Below are 19,469 nucleotides of genomic sequence, written 5' to 3'. Positions count from 1 at the left end.
TGACTTAATACAGTTTAAGAATGTAAAAGTTACTGCCAACATGCTATAAACAATGACAAGAAGGACATGAGCAAAAACAGGTCAGCCAGGATAAACTAAATTACTTGTTGTTTGAGCTGGATAAAGTGGGTAATCTGCCGTTCTTAAGCTTGGGACACACTAGTCCAATCCACGAGAGAACAGACTCCCGACCAACGAGACTGCCCAACACTGGACAAGTGTGTACCAGACGCCGACCGACGCGCAGACCAGATCTTGGTTGCCTGTCGGGTCTCCTGCTTTTTAGACATGCTTAAAAACTGGGTCATTCCATGCCAAATCACAAAAAAAAAGTAAACTTTTCAACCCGACTGGCTCAGATTTTCATGAAATTTTGAAGGAATGCCCCCCGCTTTGCCTCCCTGTCACAAATCAGACTGCGGCCGGGAGGCTCTGCATACGACTTCACAGATTGAGAGCTGCACATGAACAGTACACATCCTGCGCATGCAGAGCCCTCCCACCATCGGAGATGTGTGCTAGATATCGTGTTAGCGTACATCTCTGTACAGGCCCTGTATTAGGTAAACTGTCTTAGGGCCTGATTCAGCAAGGATCGCTATTGTGACAAGGCATGCAATCGACCGATTGTTGCGTTCCGCGCATGCACCGCAGTCCCATCGCAGAGTGATTGACAGGATTGTACCCATTTGGGGGGTGGTGAAGGTGGGGTTGGTCAGCGAAACGCATGCATGCCTATCCGTTTGAACGCCATTGCATGGGCGTGCAAAAATTAGCCACTGCGATGCCATACACAGCTTGTGTACTCACTGCATGCGACGAGGTTAGCAATTCCTGAGTAAGGTCAGAGCTTGTGCAAGTGTGCATGAGGCTGCGATTGTACTCTATGTTACCAATGGTTTTGCAGTCTTGCTAAGTATTACGGACGTGTGTAAGGTAAGATGAGCGTCCTTATGTATGCAACAGAATAGCGATCGCAGAGGATTAGCATATCTTTTCAGTGAGACTGCGTGCATAAATCGCTATTGCAGTTGCAATCCGTACTGAATCAGGCCCCTTCGTCCCCTCTATCACCAGTTCTCAATGCAGAAGCTGCAGCCAGACTGAAAAGAACACAGTAGGGATGGTCATCAAAGGCAGAGAGCCATTTCTTTTCTGCCATCGATGGATAAGTGGAACCAGATGGTTTAATTTCTGCTCATTACACAGAGCTTAGCCCCAACACCTAAACCCCATCCCCTGTTTTTTGACTAGCCCGCAGCTTGCCAGACACTCGGCAGCGGTGTTCATCGAGTGGTGCAAGCCATCGATGGTTCATCATAGATTGTTATTGTACCAACGATGGTTATCACCGATGGTGCCATCAATGGTGACCATCAATGCAAAACCACCGAAGGCCATCTCTAGAACACACAGAGAGAGAGACTACAAGACTTGCCAGTTGCATGGTTCGTGCAAGAAGGGTTCAACTGCCATACTTAATACACTTATTTATTTTTTTTTACTCCTGTTCCCAAAGGCTTCCCTAAACAAAACTTATACCAATGAGAGATTGCATTAAAGTGTATAAGATACTTTATGTACAAAAAAAAATTAACATACACTTTTTGATATTCAAGGTCAAAGGTCAAGGAAATGTAAAAGTCAATATTTAAATATAAAACATTTTTTTATGAAACTATGGTCCCTTAGCTTCAAAACAAGACCAACATGAAAGTTCTACCACAATTAGAAACAAAGTTAGGAGTCGTTTTAGCTGATCTTGCAAGTATAAATTTTACATTTTTTGTCATGTTTCCAACCCTGTACCATGAACACAGTGTATCACTGAGGGATAAAATTTTACATATGAAAGTTACTTTATGCCGTTTATCAACCTACCAAATTACATGAAAAGCTGAGATGGTTGGGTTTGAAGCAGTAATGATTTGGCATGGAATAACCCAACTAGTACATCTGACCGCCGGCCGATATTGTAGTGCGGAGACCGGAGATGGTGACCGATCACCGATCCCAGCAGGCCAGCACACTAATAACGTGCACTATTCACCGCGGAATTCGGTTGAAGCAGGGGGCTTGGCAACAGGGAACAGATAACAAGAGATATGGTAAGAACTTACCTTTGTTATCTCTGTTTCTACGAAGTCCATAGGGTCCACAGGTTTGACCTTGGGGTATAGCTGGATCTGGATCCACGGGCACCACGCAGTTAAAGCTTTCACTGCTCCCAGGATGCACTTGGGTCCGTCCTCCTCTATACCCCGCCCCCGAGCAACAGGCACCTCAGTTGGTAAGCAGCCAAGGCCGGAGGAGGAGACTAAACAGAGAGAAGGAAGACTGGAACACACAAGAAACCATACTCACAGAAATGGGAGACGGAAAACCGGTGACCAGCCACACAGCCCATTTGAAGCCAGGTGCGTCAGGCCGGGCGCCCTGTGGACCCTATGGACTTCGTAGAAACAGAGATAACAAAGGTAAGTTCTTACCATATCTCTTGTTTTCTACTTCAGGGTCCATAGGGGGTCCACAGGGTTGACCTTGGGGATGTCCCAAAGCAGTTCAACTAAGGGCGGGGACGCTCCTGAGCAGAAAGGAGAATCCTGCGCCCGAAGGATGCATCCTGAGAGGCAAAGGTATCAAACGCATAAAACCCCAAAAATGTCTGAATGGAAGACCAAGTGGCTGCCTTGCACAGCTGAACAGCGGAGGCACCACGTCTAGCAGCCCAAGAAGGACCCACAGACAGAGTGGAATGAGCCTTAACAGAGGCCGGAACAGGTAAACGTTCCTGTATATAAGCCTCCCTAATAACAGAACAAAGCCAACGGGCTAACGTTTGTTTGTTGGCAGGCCAACCCCTCTTATGAAAACCAAAGCGGACAAACAAGGAATCGGACTTTCTAACCGAAGCAGTCCGATCAACATAAATTCGTAGAGCACGGACAACGTCCAATGAAGCCTCACCAGCTGAAAGATCAGTTGACTGAAAAGTTGGCACCACCAGTTCCTGATTAATGTGGAACTTAGAGACAACTTTAGGCAAAAACTCAGGACGAGTGTGAAGCACTGCTCTGTCCTGGTGAAAAATTAAGAAGGGGGGACTACATGAAAGCGCCCCCAACTCAGATATCCTCCTGGCCAAAGCAATTGCCAGGAGAAACACCGTTTTTAGTGTTAACCACTTGAGGTCAATAGACTCAAGAGGTTCAAAAGGAGGTCCCTGCAGGACCCGAAGAACCACCGCCAAGTCCCATGGAGCCACAAAGGGAGGTTGAATCCGGAGTACACCTTGGAAAAAGGTGTGAACATCAGGCAAGGTAGCCATCCGTCGTTGGAACCAAACAGACAGAGCCGACACATGAACCTTCAGGGAAGCAAGACGTAAGCCCAGATCAAGACCGGACTGTAGAAATGCCAAAATCCTAGAAACCCTGAACACCTGAGGATCAAAGTTTCTGGACTCACACCACTGAAAGTAAGTGTGCCACACCCTGTGGTAAATCCGTGCCGAAGCAGGCCTAAGCGCCCTCAGCATGGTACCGATGACAGAGGTAGAAAAACCCCGGGACCTTGGACGGCTGTCTCAAGAGCCACGCCGTCAAAGAAAGCCGACCCAGATCCGGGTAAAGGCAGGGCCCCTGAGACAGCAGGTCCCAACGCTGAGGCAGAAGGAACGAGGCGTCTACGGACAAGCTCCTGAGATCGGAGTACCAAGGACGTCTGGGCCACGCTGGAGCCACCAGAAGAAACGTGCCCCCGTCCTGTCTGATTTTTCTGAGCACCCGAGACAGCAGGGAGATCGGAGGGAACAGGTACGCTAGGTAAAACGTCCATTTCACAAACAGCGCGTCCACTAGGCTTGCGCCTGCATCTCTTGTCCTTGAGCCGTACACGGGCAACTTGCAGTTGTGACGGGAGGCCATCAGGTCCAACTCCGGCAGTCCCCATTTGTCCACGAGAAGTTGAAACACCTCTGGGTGAAGCGACCATTCCCCGGGATGCACGTCATGACGGCTGAGGAAGTCCGCCTCCCAATTGAGGACTCCCAGGATGAAGACTGCCGAGATCGCCAGAATGTGGCACTCCGCCCAAGCCAAGATCTGAGACACTTCCGACATCGCAGCTCGACTGCGAGTCCCTCCCTGGTGATTTATGTACGCCACTGTGGTGGCGTTGTCCGATTGCACCTGAACGGCTCTTCCGTGAAGAACGGTGCCTGATGACAGTAGAGCACGGTACACTGCCCGCAGCTCTAGAACGTTTATGGGAAGGATGGCTTCCTCCGCCGACTAATGGCCCTGAAGAGACAACGAGCCTGTCACTGCCCCCCAGCCCCGGAGACTGGCATCTGTCGTGAGCAGAACCCAGTCCGGGATCCAAAAGGGGCGGCCCTGGATGAGATGAGCTGACTGAAGCCACCACGCCAGAGACCGGCGCACTTCCGGGGACAACACCAGCATCTGGGATCGGATCCGGTGAGGTAACCCGTTCCATTCCGATAGAATCTGCCCCTGCAGGGGCCTGGAATGGAACTGGGCAAATTCCACCATGTCGAATGCCGACACCATGGACCCCAGGACTCTCATTGCAGAATGGACCGACACCCTGCCACTGCTCAGGCAACTGTGTATCCTCAGTTGTAGGGAGGACACCTTTTCCAGAGTCAAGAAAATCCTTTGTTGACAAGAATCCAGAAGTGCTCCCAGATGGACCATCCGTTGAGATGGGACCAGAGAGGACTTCCTCCAATTTATCAACCACCCGTGTGCCTGAAGACAAACAATGGTCAGGTGGAGATGTCAAAGAAGCACCTCCGGGGAGCTTGCCAGCAGCAGAAGATCGTCCAGGTACGACAACAGTCGAATACCCTGACCCCGAAGGTGGGCAGCCATAACTGCCATCACCTTGGTGAACACCCTCGGAGCCGTGGAAAGGCAACGCCCGAAATTGGTAGTGATGGTTCAGGATAGCAAACCTCAGATATCGCTGATGTGCCGGTGCTATGGGCACATGGAGATAGGCGTCCTGGATATCGAGGGAGACAATATAATCCCCGGGTTCCATCGCCAGAATGATGAAACGTAACGTTTCCATCCTGAACCTGGGAACTCTGAGGTATCTGTTCAGAGACTTCAAATTCAGGATAGGGCGATGAGAACCATTGGGTTTCGGCACCAGAAAGAGTACAATAGTACCCCGTCCCGCGCTGAGACTGCGAAACGGGAACAATGATCGCTGCTTGTAGCAAGGATTCTATAGCTACCTGAATCTGGCCAGCTTTGGTCTTGTTCAGAGAAGGACTCGTGCAGAAAAACTGGTGGGGCGGCCTGAACCGAAAAGACAGGGCGTACCCCGGAGAGACTACTTCTCGAACCCAGGCATCCGTGGTGGTATTGTGCCAACACTGGGCGAATTGGAGAAGTCGGCCTCCCACTGTGGGGTCCCCCAGAGAGAGGCCCGTCCATTCAGGCAGCAGGCTTATCCTCCTGCTTGGAAGAAGGGCGCCGAGCACTCCATGCCTGCTTCTTGGGCTTGGGTGCGGCCTTGGTCGCCGAATGTCTCGGGAAGGACTGGCCCTTGGCCTTACCCGGAACCCGAAAGGACCGAAAGGCAGAGCTCCTCACTTTAGCAGGTGCAGAGGCCGAAGGGAGGAAAGCCGACTTGGACTTAGCCAAAGTATTCACTATCTTGTACAAATCCGGACCAAATCGTAAATCACCATTAAAAGGCAAGGCCTCCGGACCCTTTTTTGAATCCGCATCAGCCCTCCAGGACCTCAGCCACAGGGAACGCTGAGCAGACACTGCTGCAGCCGACACCCTAGAAGTGAGCAGGCTGGCATCCAAAGACGCTTCCCCGATATAGGAAGCTGCATCCCACATCTGTCCCACTAACGCTCTCTGGATATCCGGAGCCTCATCAGGAAAGGTATCCTCCAAGGCATTGGCCCATGCCTCAATGGCTTTAGCCACCCAGGAGATAGCCATGGATGGGCGAGCCACCGCCCCGGAAAGAGAATAAGTGGACTTTAAACAAGTCTCCACCTTCCTGTCCGTGGGATCCTTCAAAGAGGAGATAGACGGCAATGGCAGCGTCGCGCTTTTGATCTAGCGGGTAACGTGAGAATCCACCGCCGGCGGAGTCTCCCATTTCCTGCAATGAGCTTCAGGAAAAGGATAGTTCGCCGCCAACCTCTTCTGTGGATGGAACCTCTTACTGGGTAATTGCCAGGCCGCCGCCATGTGATCCGTTAACTGATCAGACAGGGGAAACACAGTTGAAGTCACCTTGGTCTTTTTAAAATTAGGAAACTTCGACCTAGGAGCCGGCGCATCATCCTCAACATGTAGGATAGCCCGCACCGCCCTAACTAAGGCTGGAACATTAATGGAGGTCTTAGCTTCCACCTCCTGCCCCATGGCATCAGAGTCAGAGTCCTCATGGATTTCTTCATCATCTGAGGACACTTCCGAGTCCGACAACTGCGCAGCTAGTGAACTCACAACCGGACGTTTAGACGCCCTTGGTGGCACATCACTTTGCAACATTGACTCAAACGCCGAGGATGATGCCGCCAGACTCTGTACAGAGCTGGAGAGAACATCCACCCAAGGCGGAGGAGCCGTCGGAGCAAAACTCTGCAAAGGCACTACAGACTGACGCGTCACTGGGGGAGACTGCACATATACAGGCAGTTTCGAGTAAGGACCCATAGTCTGGGCCCCGGGGGGAGACCGCAATATTTGCGGAATACCCGGGGAAAGGGGGATGGTGGGCTGAGGCAACGCCCTAGAAGGGACCGCTGATGGGACCGATAACCGGTCCGCAATAGACGCCAGCACCTGTGAAACCATCGCCCAAGGAGGGTCCTGTGACACAGGGGGGTTGGAGGGGCCCGGTACCAGCTGGCACCGCCCGCACAGACCATATAGAGATAAGTCCTCCCCATCAACTCCAGCGGCACAGCGTCTGCAGGAAAATAGCACAGGAGCCACAGAGCGCTCAGTCTCCTCATCAGACATACCGTAAATACACAAGAAATACGTATCACCAGAGGAATTACGGTTTTAACACCTGCGCACTCACCAGTATGCGACACAACAGCCCAGATATGGTACTGTGTAGCACACAACAGTATGTGACTGACCCTAAAAATACGTGATTTATATAAGTGAGGGTATCAGAAAAACGCCTTTCCCCCACACACCTGCTGGGCCGTAGGAGAAGGAAAGGGATAGTTATAAGCTGACAGTAAGGAGAATAAGTCACAGACAGGCAGCACTAGCAATAGTCACATACAATGCAGAAAAGTTAGTACTCACTGCACCTTTCACTACAATCAACCGCCCAGATTCAGTGTCTGGGAGGGCTATAGTGCTGTGTACACTGTCCTTTAGCAGGGGAGAGGTACACAGGGGGACCGGTCCACTTGATACCGCCTGGGAGTCTGCAATGCCTGCCAGTGAAGATGGCCGCCGGAGACCTCAGAGGAGGAGTGGCCGAGAGATAAGAGCAGCTCAGCGACGCCAGACTGCTAGTTGAAAGGCGCACTGAGCTGAGGGGAGGAGCCGCTAGACAGGGAAGGCTGCCCCCCCCCTGGCTAGAAATTAACCCCCGGGTTGCCGGTCCCGCTACCAGCCTGTTACCCTGGTGGTCTAGCGGACACACGGGGTAGTCCGCCGCCGCTGCTAGCGCCTCCGGTCTGTCCCCAGAGACCGGAGGCTTCTGACTGCATATAAAGTATCCGCGGGCCGCCGCACGCGGCGACCCGCGGCTTACCTGATCCCCGTCACGTCCGGCAGCAGTCAAGGGAGTCCCCAGAGCCCGGCTAGTACAGGCTCTGGGGTCCCGTCGCGATCCCCAGAGCTGTACTGGCGTCGCGGCGCCAGTGGGGAGAAGGAGCGGCAGCGTGGACGTCCTAAAGGACAGTCTGATGCTGCCGCTCTAATAGTGTAAAAAAAGTAGAAAAAAATAAAAAAATCTCTTTTAAAATAAAGCTTAGGGGCTGTTCCTGCAGCCCCACTGCGACAGGGTGACCCGACTCCGGCCGGGCACCAACTAAAACTGAGGTGCCTGTGGCTCGGGGGCGGGGTATAGAGGAGGACGGACCCAAGTGCATCCTGGGAGCAGTGAAAGCTTTAACTGCGTGGTGCCCGTGGATCCAGATCCAGCTATACCCCAAGGTCAACCCTGTAGACCCCCTATGGACCCTGAAGTAGAAACTTAACTTTTGCAGAGTTCGGCAGCAGGCAACTTGCAGAACATCTGCGGCGCATTTCATAATCCAAAATGGCCGCGGCAAGCCAATCACGGCCTGCCAAGTCATCGCCCAGCCCCTTATACCGGCTAATACAAGCCAGCGCGAGAAGGAGGAAGTCAGTCCGACAGAGGAGGAAGAGCTTCTGAAGAATGAAGACGTCGGGGAAGTCCTGGATGGGCAGCAGCCATGTTAAAGAGCTAAAAGGCCGCAGACCTCCAGGTGAAGACGCCAGGGAAGATCTTAAAGGCCATTGCCCCCCCCTCCAGATGAAGCTAAATAAATTTAAACATTCAGTGTTTTGTTTTTATTTTAATATTTCTTTTACAGGGGTACTATAGGTTAAGCAGGCCCTTAATGTCCCTCCTGCTGGTACTTGTGTTTCTCCAAGTACCAGCATGCGGGGGAGGCTTGCTGAGACCTGTAGTTCCACCTGTAAAAAGAAACAATATTAAACTTTTACTAATGGACTATAAACTCTGGTCTTCAGCCCTGGCCTTGGGTGCCCTGGAGAGGGGGACACCTTTATTGGGAGGGGGGGGGGGGGCACTTCCCAGGAATCCCCAGTCTGGGCTAACTGGAGAGGGGGGATGAATGCTTTGGCCGAGGGACCCCGTCAAGTGTGTCCCTTGGATGTGGTATTCCCCCCCCGCTAGTGGAACCCGATGCTGGTTCTGAAAACACGGGGGACCCCTACTTGTTTTGTTCCTCTGATTTTTAGAACCAGTGCCAGCTCTAAGAGCCTGGTGCTGGTTCTAAAAATATGGGGGACCCCTACACATGTTCCCTATATTTTCTGAACCAGGGCCAGCTCGAGAGAGCCTGGGGCTGGTTATGCCTTTGTGGGGGGAACCCCACGCCATAGTATTTTTTTTTGGAAACCTGAAATCCTGTCCCATTCCAATTAGGTTATTAATTCTCAACCTCCCCCTCTTCACCATTAAATTAAATTCCTCATTAATAAAACCCCTTTCCTGCACAGTCAATGTATGTTTTGAGCAGACACAGATTGGAGGTCTGCTGAAAAATTGGACAAGTGAGTAGCGAGGATTGGATGTAGAATCTGCAAGCAGGTCTGCAGTAGGATTTAATAAACAGTCTGAACTGCCGTGGATTGGTGTGTATCCAGCATTAGAAAGTACTCAAATTCTAATGTTATACCATCTCTTTACAGACAGATGAATAAAATGAAGTGCAATGTCGTCACTACAATTATCACTCAAGTAGTGCCAGAAACCAGCACCAAGTATTTAGCCCCATATTATAATTGGTTAACCCAGACTCCAGTAAATAAACAAGGGGTGTGATAGTGTTCACTCTAGCTCTGGCGGCAGGCAGGGTGCCAGAGCTAGAGAGGGCAACTTTGTGCACGCGCGCCCGAAAAAGAGCGTTGCCATAAAAAGGGGGCGTGTCTATAAGACGGCACCCGCAGGCTGTGAGGGCAGGGCGCTTTTTGCCCTCCTTCTGAAGGGCAGGGTGCTTTTTGCCCTCCAGAAGGAGGGCAGGGCGCTGATCCCCGCTAAAACAGCCTAGCGGGAACGCTATGTGATATGTATTACCGCCGGCCGCATTCAATTCCCAACAGCGGCTGTCCGACAAGGAGGAAATCCCGATCGTCCTAAAGGTAAGCATTTACTAACCTAACCCTACTTAGGGGTGCCTAAACCTAACCCCCCCTTCCCTGCCTAGGCCTAAGTCCCCCAGGGGGGTGCTAACCCTAATCTCCCCCTGGGGGACCCTAACCCGCCCTCCCCCTGGCCTAACCCTAACCTCCAGGGGGGTTGCCTAACCCTAAGTTCTCCCCGGGAGCCCTAAACCTAACCCTCCCCCCCCCCCCCACGGCTGTCCGCTGCGGCACCCGGCATACGCTCGCCGGTCTCTCGACGTCGGACAAATTACAGGCGTCTACATTTAGACACCTGTTATTCGTCCCTAGTTGGGATAAAGCAGTCTGTAAGCCGGCGGTCTGCATATAGACCGTCGGGTTCCAGACTACATCCCATAAACAAGTTGTCAATATACGCTTCTGTAGTTAGTGCTTAAACATTCTCAAAGTTATCAAATGTTTTGCATGCGTACTTTGTGTATAATGGACATCTATTTGTTGGTAAGCTATTTTATGGGCTACTTGGAGCAAAGGGTACACATTTCTAAGATACTGATGTCTGGATACAGTAAAAAAAAATAAAAAAAAGGGAAACTTCAGTTTTAAGACCAGTTGTGCTTATGCACACAACATATGTAACTTAACAGAAAGTGCAAGCATGGCTTACTAGAGAGAGGCTCACATCAAGTTACATGCGACTGCAATGAACTAAACAGTATTAGAACACTTTAGGTGCAGTTAATTGTTTCCTCAAAAGATGACATACTTAATTGTAATGGAATGGGATTGAAATCCCGACAGAGTCAGCCCGAGAGAATGAAACCCAGACAGCGTCAGGTAAATTACCCAACCCTCCCCTCTTCCCCCCCCCCCCCCCTCAACCCTTCCTTAGGGGTGCCTAACCCTAAACTCCCGGGGTGGTGCCCATCCCTAAATCCCTCCATGGGTGCCTAACCCTGACCTCCCCCCTGTTGGTGCTTAACCCTAACCCTCTTCCCTAGGGGTACCTAACCTTAATCTCCCCCCCAAACCGAACGCTAACCCCGCTGTGGACCCTACGGACTTCGTAGAAACAGAGATAACAAAGGTAAGTCCTTACCATATCTCTTGTTTTCTACTTCAGGGTCCATAGGGGGTCCACGGGGTTGACCTTGGGGATGTACCAAAGCAGTTCAACTAAGGGCGGGAACGCTCCTGTGCAAAAAGGAGAACCCGGCACCCGAAGGATGCATCCTGAGAGGCAAAGGTGTCAAAAGCATAGAACCTCCAAAACGTCTGAATTGAAGACCAGGTGGCCGCCTTACATAGCTGAACAGCAGAGGCGTCACGTCTAGCAGCCCAAGAGGGACCCACAGAACGAGTGGAATGAGCCTTAACAGAGGCTGGCACAGGTAAACCCTCCTGTGCATAAGCCTCACAAATAACTGAACAAAGCCAACGGGCTAACGTTTGTTTGTTGGCAGGACAACCCCTCCTGTGAAAACCAAAGAGGACAAACAATGAATCAGACTTCCTAACAGAAGCAGTCCGGTCCACATAGATTCTAAGCGCACAGACTACATCCAAGGTAGCCTCACCAGCTGAAAGATCAGGTGACTGAAAAGCTGGCACAACAAGTTCCTGATTGATGTGGAACTTCGAAACCACTTTATGCAAAAACTCAGGACGAGTGCGAAGAACCGCTCTGTCCTGGTGAAAAATCAGAAAAGGGGGGCGACAGGAAAGCGTCCCAACTCTGACACCCTCCTGGCAGCAGCAATTTCCAGGAGAAAAACGGTCTTAACGTTAACCACTTGAGTTCCACCGACTCAAGGAGGTTCAAAAGGAGGACCCTGCAAGAGCCGAAGAACTACCGCCAAGTCCCAAGGAGCCACAGGAGGCACGAAGGGAGGCTGGATTCGGAGAACACCTTGGAAAAAAGTGTGAACATCTGGCAGCGTAGCGATCCTTTGCTGGAACCACACGGACAGCGCAGACACATGCACCTTCAGGGAGGCAAGGCGTAAGCCCAGGTCAAAACCTGACTGAAGAAAGTCCAAGATCCTAGAAACTCGGAACACCTGAGGATCAAAGTTTCTGGACTCACACCACTGAAAGTGCACCACACCCTGTGGTAAATCCATGCTGCAGCAGGCTTGCGTGCCCTAAGTATGGTGCTAATAACCGAACCCGAGAAGCCCCGAGACCTTAAGACAGCTGTCTCAAGAGCCACGCCGTAATTGGCAGCCCACCCAGATCAGGGTAAAGGCAGGGCCCTTGAGACAATAGGTACTGACGCTGAGGAAGAAGGTACAGAGCGTCGATGGAGAGGCTCCTCAGATCGGAGTACCAAGGACGTCTGGGCCACGCCGGAGCCACCAGCATGAGCGTGCCACCGTCCTGCTTGAATTTCCGCAGGACCTGAGGTAGCAGGGATATCGGAGGAAACATACGCCAGGTGAAACGTCCATTTCACCAACAGCGCGTCTACCTGACATGCGTCTGCGTCTCTTGTCCATGACCCGTAAACGGGCAAATTGTGATTGTGATGGGAGGCCATCAAGTCCAGCTCCGGCAGCCCCCATCTGTCCACGAGTACATGAAACACCTCTGGGTGAAGCGACCATTCCCCGGGATGCACGTCGTGATGGCTGAGTAAGTCCGCCTCCCAATTGAGGACTCCGGGGATGAAGAACGCAGAGATCGCTGAATGTGGCACTCTGCCCAAGCAAGGATGCGACACTCCTTCGACATCGCAGCCCGACTGCGAGTTCCTCCCTGGTGGTTGATGTACGCCACCGTGGTGGCGTTGTCGGACTGAACTTGAACCGCCCTTCCTTGAAGAGCTGTGCCGGACTGCAGGGCCCTGTACACCGCCCGCAGTTCCAGGATGTTGATGGGGAGAAGTGCTTCTTCCGCAGTCCAACGACCCTGAAGTGACAACGAGCCTGTCACTGCCCCCCAACCCAGGAGACTGGCATCTGTTGTGAACAGGACCCAGTCCGGGATCCTAAAGGGGCGCCCCAAGCCAAAGACTGCCGAACCTCCAGGGACAACACCAGCATCTGAGAGCGGATCCGGTGAGGTAACCCGTTCCATTATGATAGAATCAGCCCCTGCAGGGGCCGTGAATGGAACTGGGCAAATTCCACCATTTCGAATGCCGACACCATGGACAGGCGGCAACTGCTCAGGCAACTGTGTATCCGCAGCTGTAGGGAGGAGACCTTTTCCGGAGTCAGGAAGATCCTTTGCTGACGAGAATCTAGCAGGGCTCCCAAATGAACCATCTGCTGTTATGGTATCAGGGAGGACTTTCTCCAATTTATCAACCACCCGTGTGCTTGCAGACAAGCGATCGTCAGGTGGAGATGTTGAAGCAGTACCTCCGGAGAGCTAGCCAGGAAAAGGAGGTCGTCCAGATACAGCAGCAGCCGTACATTCTGGTTCCGAAGATGTGCGGCCATGATTGCTATCACTTTGGTGAAAACCCTTGGTGCCGTGGAGAGGCCAAAGGGAAGCGCCCGGAACTGATAGTGATGCTGAAGGATAGCGAACCTCAGATACCGCTGGTGCTATTGGAAAATGGAGGTAGGCGTCCTAGATATCCAGGGAGACCATGCAATCCCCAGGTTCCATCACCAGAATGATGGAACGTAACGTTTCCATCCTGAATTTGGGAACTCTGAGGAATTTGTTCAGAGACTTCAAATTGAGGATAGGGCGATGAGAACCATTGGGTTTCTGCACCAGAAAGAGTAGAGTAGTACCCCATCCCTCGTTGTGATTGAGGAACGGGAACAATGACCCCTGCTTTCAGCAAGGACACTATAGCCTCCTGAATCTGCAAAGCCTTGGTTTTGTCCCAAGAAGGACTTGTGCAGAAAAACTGGTGGGGCGGTCTGTGCCGAAAAGACAGGGCGTACCCCTGGGAGACCACTTCTGAAACCCAGGCATCCGTGGTGGTATTGTGCCAGCACTGAACAAATTGAAGAAGTCGGCCTCCCACTCTGGGGTCCCCCAGAAGGAGGCCAGTCCCATCAGGCAGAAGGTTTATTTTCCTGTTTGGAAGAAGGGCGCTTGGCACTCCAGGCCTGCTTCTTGGGCTTCGAGGCTGTCTTAGTCGCCGACTGCCTCAGGAAGGACTGACCTTTGGCCTTTCCCTGAACACGAAAAGACCGAAAGGCTGAGCTCCTCACCTTAGCCGGCGCTGAAGCCGGAGGGAGGAAGGCAGACTTTGATTTAGCCAGAGTATCCACTATTATGTCCAAATCTGGACCAAATAGCAACTCTCCATTAAAAGGTAAGGCCTCCAGGCCCTTTTTAGAATCCGCGTCAGCCCTCCAGGACCGCAGCCACAAGGACCGACGCGCTGACACAGCTGCAGCCGACACCCTAGAGGTCAGCAGGCTTGCATCTAGTGATGCTTCCCAATATAGGAAGCCGCATCGCTCATCTGTCCTATCAATGCTCTCTGGATATCCGGAGCATCGTCCGGAAAGGTATCTTCTAAAGCGTTGGCCCAGCTCTCAATGGCCTTAGCCACCCAAGAGATGGCCATGGACGGACGGGCCACTGCCCCAGAGAGAGAGTAGATAGACTTTCAACAAGTCTCCATTTTCCTGTCCGTGGAATCCTTCAGGGAGGAGATAGACGGTAATGGCACAGTAGCACTTTTAATTAAGCGGGTGACATGGGAATCAACCACAGGCGGGGTCTCCCATTTCCTGCAATGAGCCTCAGGAAAAGGATAGTTGGATGCCAACCGTTTCTGTGGTTGGAATCTCTTGCTGGGCAACTGCCAGGCTCCCACCACATGATCCGTCAACTGGTCGGAGAGGGGAAACACAGTCGAAGCTACTTTGGCCTTTTTAAAATTGGGATACTACGACCTAGGAGCCGGCACATCCTCCTCTATGTGAAGGATGGCCCGCACTGCCCTAACCAATGCCAGCACATTAATGGAGGACTTAGTCTCCACCTCCTGGGCCATGGCATCCGAGTCAGAGTCCTCATGTACCTCCCCGTCATCCGAAGACACGTCCGTGTCCGTGAACTGCGCCGCCAGTGAAGTCGGAACGGGTCGCTTGGACGCCTTTGGGGGCAAGTCACTGTGTAACATCGACTGAAAAGCAGACGACGAGGCCGTCAGACTCTGAACAGAGCTGGAGAGTACATCCACCCAGGTGGAGGAACACCCTGAGGATACCCCTGAAAGGGTACCTTTGACTGCTGCGTCACTGCGGGAGACTGTACGTACACAGGCAACCCCGAATAAGGACCCACAGTCTGAGACCCGGGGGGAGACTGCAACAAATGCGGATCACCCGAGGAATGGGGGATGGTAGGCTGGGACAACGCCCTAGAAGGGACCGCAAGACATACATGAAAACTAACAGGGAGTATGATCTCGCACCAATATATTTATAATTAAATTCCAGAGAAATTTTCTCATTAATTTGATTTAATTTAGAAGACCCTACAACTTCACTTCTTTTATAAATTCGTATTTATGATATAGGTGAAGGTGCTACCTTGTAATCTTGTAAATATCACAGTAACAAACAAACATAGAAAAATCGACAAGATTTTGTCAGGTGCACTTATAGGGTCAAAATATTCTAGTATTCAAACAGTACTCTGATACAATATTAAAATATAACCTTTAATTGAATATATTTAAAATTCCAATAATAGTGTCCAAAAATATAGGCGAAATATGATTAAAATAAAGAAAGATAGGTAAAGAGTGTATACATATGTAGAATATTATAAGGTGATTTAAAAGAGCCACCTGCTGCCGGTTTATTCAACGTGTATTATAATACCTGAGGCTTATATGGTGCGCCTTGATCAAGTATATGGGATAGTGTTAATATTATTATACCATATAATACACAAATTGTTACACCTGATGATTATTTTCTGGGAATTGTGTGTTATTAGTGTTTTACTAAGGAGTGGAGGGAAGGGAGAAACAAGTAATATTGCTTTGCAATCAATATCCCTGTTACTCCTATGATGTTATATTAGGAAATAATTTTAATAAAATTTTTCTTGAGAGTGACAGTACATCTTGTTGAATGTGTATTATATCTTATCCTCACTGTCAGTATTACAAGGTTGTTAGTATATGTTGCCTTTTGTATACGCAACAAAATTACATCGCATTGGAATAAGGATATAGTTGCAAATATGTTTCAATCATGAACTCCCTCGCAGTTCATATATACAGCTATTGTTATCAGACAGATAGAGTCTTCATATAATGTGATTTGGCTCTTTATCTGTAATGCTGTAGCGTTTCTATGAGGTTTATCAGGTCTGTGCTGTAATGCACAGACTCATGTCCCAAATCCCGTTCACTGCTCATACACACATGGATTTCTTATTACAATATCGTGGCCCGTCTGTTACAGTCACAGAGCGGCGTCACACATTTCTCCCATTACAAACAATCTCCATAAGCCCTATTTCACATATATGTCTATTGCTGGTATTATTAATGTATTAGCATATGATAGTGCTATAACCGGCAGCAGAGTGGTATGGCGACGCGCGTTTCGCCGATAGCTGCTTTCTCTAGGCAGTACCAGCAATAGACATATATGTGAAATAGGGCTTATGGAGATTGTTTGTAATGGGAGAAATGTGTGACGCCGCTCTGTGACTGTAACAGACGGGCCACGATATTGTAATAAGAAATCCATGTGTGTATGAGCAGTGAACGGGATTTGGGACATGAGTCTGTGCATTACAGCACAGACCTGATAAACCTCATAGAAACGCTACAGCATTACAGATAAAGAGCCAAATCACATTATATGAAGACTCTATCTGTCTGATAACAATAGCTGTATATATGAACTGCAAGGGAGTTCATGATTGAAACATATTTGCAACTATATCCTTATTCCAATGCGATGTAATTTTGTTGCGTATACAAAAGGCAACATATACTAACAACCTTGTAATACTGACAGTGAGGATAAGATATAATACACATTCAACAAGATGTACTGTCACTCTCAAGGAAAATTTTATTAAAATTATTTCCTAATATAACATCATAGGAGTAACAGGGATATTGATTGCAAAGCAATATTACTTGTTTCTCCCTTCCCTCCACTCCTTAGTAAAACACTAATAACACACAATTCCCAGAAAATAATCATCAGGTGTAACAATTTGTGTATTATATGGTATAATAATATTAACACTATCCATATACTTGATCAAGGCGCACCATATAAGCCTCAGGTATTATAATACACGTTGAATAAACCGGCAGCAGGTGGCTCTTTTAAATCACCTTATAATATTCTACATATGTATACACACTTTACCTATCTTTCTTTATTTTAATCATATTTCGCCTATATTTTTGGACACTATTATTGGAATTTTAAATATATTCAATTAAAGGTTATATTTTAATATTGTATCAGAGTACTGTTTGAATACTAGAATATTTTGACCCTATAAGTGCACCTGACAAAATCTTGTCCTTTTTTCTATGTTTGTTTGCTACTGGAACCGCAAGACAGTCCGCGATTGACGCCAGCACCTGTGAAAACATTGCCCAAGGTGGATCCTGCGCCACCGGTGGTTTAGAGGGACCAGGTACCAGCTGGCACTGCCCGCACAGACCATCCTGTGACAAATCCACCCCATCAACCCCTGCCGAACAACGTCGGCAGGAAAACAACACAGGAGCCACGGAGCGCTTATTCTCCTCATCAGACAAGACATGATAATTTTGCAATAAATATCACCAAAAAGAGGTGCACGCTCCCAAGAATGCAACACAAACAGCCCACAATATGGTACTGAGTAGCACACCACTGTATGTGACTGACCTCACAAATACTTAGATTTCTATAAGTGAGGTACACAGAAAGAACGTCCCTCCCCCTCCGTAGGAGAAGGAAAAGGGAAAGTGATAAGATGACAGTCAGCTAGAAAAATTAGCACAGACCACAGCACTAGCAAAAGTCACATACCATGCAGGAAGATAATACTCACTGCACCTTTAGGTACAATCAACCTCCCAGATTCAGTGTCTGGGAGGGCTACAGCGCTGCGAACACAGTCCTTTTGCAGGGGAGAGGTACGCAGGGGGACCGGTCCATGCACCGCCTGGGAGATCTGCGTTTGCCACAAGAAAATGGCCGCCGGAGAGCTCTGAGGAGAAGTGGCCGAAGTAGGAACAGCCCAGCGACACCAGCACGCATGAGAGAAGGCACGCTGGGCTGAGGGGAGGAGCCGCTAAACCAGGGAAGGCTGCCTCCCCTGGCTAGTAATTAACCCCAGGGATGCTGGCTCCCTTCCAGCCATTATACCCTGGTGGTCCAGCGGTCACTCGGGGTATTCCATTGAAGGGGGAGCCTGTTGCCGCTACTAGCGCCGCCGGTCTGTCCCCAGAGACCGGCGGCTAAGGACTGCATTAGCACGCGGGCAACGCGATGCGCTGCACGTGGCTTACCTGTCCCCGTGACTCCGGCAGCAGTCCGTGGGAGGTCCCGGAGCCACGCTAGTACTGACTCCGGGGTCCCGCTGCGATCCCCAGATCAGTACTGGTGTCGCAGCGCCAGCGGGGTTCTTGGAGCAGCAGCGTGGACGTCCAAACGGACAGTCTGATGCTGCAGCTCTGAAGAAGAAAAAATTAAAGAAATAAAATCTTATTAAATAAGGCACCAACTAAAACTGAGGTGCTTGTGGCTCGGGGCGGGGTATAGAGGAGGATGGACCCAAGTGCATCCTGGGAGCATCAAAAGCTTTAACTGTGTGGTGCCCGTGGATCCAACCCTGTGGACCCCCTATGGACACTGAAGTAGAACAATTATTGCACAGGGCCATGCTGTGAATAAACTAGCATATAGAGTTGACTTCCATGAAGTCAGACTTTTTGAGACTGGTGTTTGAAAGAGGTTCCTACATTAGCCCAGAAAGCAATGACTAAAAGTGGCAAAAGATTCACTTGCATAAAAACATAATTTCATTGTGTGGCTCCTTGACCATTTTGCAACTCTGACCAGAGAGGATGTATACAGAAAACTTAATGCCATGAGGTAACCAAAACTGCTGACTGTGAAAACGTTTCAGAAGACCCACTCTGCCAGATGGATTGTATAACCAGACCTGTAAACTTTTTGCCAACTGACTGCAGGGATAAATACTAGTAATGCCAGGCATACACTGCCAGATAAAATGCATGTCAGACCGACAGACATTCTATCTGGCAGGCTGACACCCAGCAGATATCTCACAGTGTATTGGCCCTGATATCTGGGGCTATCCGATATCGGGCGGATCGCCCCATTAATTGTATAGTGCATGCCCAGCAATGAAGGTGCAGGACAAACTGACCTATCAACCACTTCTTCTGACTTTTTGTTTGAACATATACATCAACCTAAGGTGTTTTCCAAAAGTAGTAGAAAATGTCACATTTTGAATGTTTTCACTAGACAGTCAAGGCCAACATAACTACACAATTCCAGCCAGCCAGTGACCACATTCCCTGAGAGTTATTATTAGATGACTAAAAGCCTAGAGTTTGCTGTAAACCACCAAACCAAAAGCCAAGATCACTACCTTAATGCATGTTGTTTGGATAACTCA

This window comes from Taudactylus pleione, unplaced genomic scaffold (genome assembly GCF_031769625.1).
Source record: "Taudactylus pleione unplaced genomic scaffold, aTauple2 ptg001143l, whole genome shotgun sequence".
In the NCBI taxonomy this organism is placed as follows: domain Eukaryota; kingdom Metazoa; phylum Chordata; class Amphibia; order Anura; family Myobatrachidae; genus Taudactylus; species Taudactylus pleione.
This window is presented reverse-complemented; position numbering follows the sequence as displayed.